General features: G+C 38.7%; 1 non-coding gene across 1 annotated transcript; it reads left to right on the forward strand.

Moving 5' to 3' along the window:
- Positions 1-217: 217 nt before the first annotated feature.
- Positions 218-322, forward strand: LOC121231214 (small nucleolar RNA R71). Its single transcript, XR_005929280.1, has one exon. It is a non-coding gene; the product is annotated as a small nucleolar RNA R71 (small nucleolar RNA).
- Positions 323-737: the final 415 nt, after the last annotated feature.

The following is a 737-nucleotide window of genomic DNA, read 5'->3' on the forward strand; positions in this document are numbered from 1 at the left end:
CATGGTTACCGAATCGACGTTAAAAACACCGGCTATTTTTGTTGGTTTTGTCCTCATGACTTGCCACTGATAATTATTCAGTGACATCTCTTCTATAAATTTATAAGCATCTTCAGGTGTCTTATTATTGATAGTTCCACCAGCAGCTGTGCCGATCATCTGTCAAGTCGAAGGATTCAGGCCATTATGAAACATTTGAACTTGTAGCCAGAGCGGTAACCCATGGTGAGGGCATCTTTACAAAAGGTCCTTGTATCTCTCCCATAATTGTAGAGTGTTTCTAAATCCATCTGTACAAAAGAGGAGATATTATTATGTAATTTAGCTGTTTTAGCTGGCGAAAAATATTTTAATAAAAGCTTTTTGGTCATTTGCTCCCACATAGTGATCGACTCTTGTGGTAACGAGTTCAACCACTGTTTAGCCTTATTCCTCAACGGAAAGGGAAACAACCTAAAGTGGATGGCTATCATTAGAAACGCCATTGATTTTAAAAGTGTCACAAAATTCTAAAAAATTCATCAAGTGAGCGTTGGGATCCTCGTCCTGCAAATCATCAAACTGAACAAACTGTTGGATCATTTGAATGGTGTTAGGTTTCAGTTCAAAATTATTGGCAGCAACAGCAGGCCTAACAATGCTCGATTCAGTTCCTGTTAAAGAAGGTTTAGTATAATCATACATAGTACGTGGAGCAGGATTCTGATTAGCAGCAATCGCAGGAGGTAGCCGATTTT

The sequence above is a fragment of the Gossypium hirsutum genome, chromosome A06, assembly GCF_007990345.1.
Source record: "Gossypium hirsutum isolate 1008001.06 chromosome A06, Gossypium_hirsutum_v2.1, whole genome shotgun sequence".
Classification (NCBI taxonomy): domain Eukaryota; kingdom Viridiplantae; phylum Streptophyta; class Magnoliopsida; order Malvales; family Malvaceae; genus Gossypium; species Gossypium hirsutum.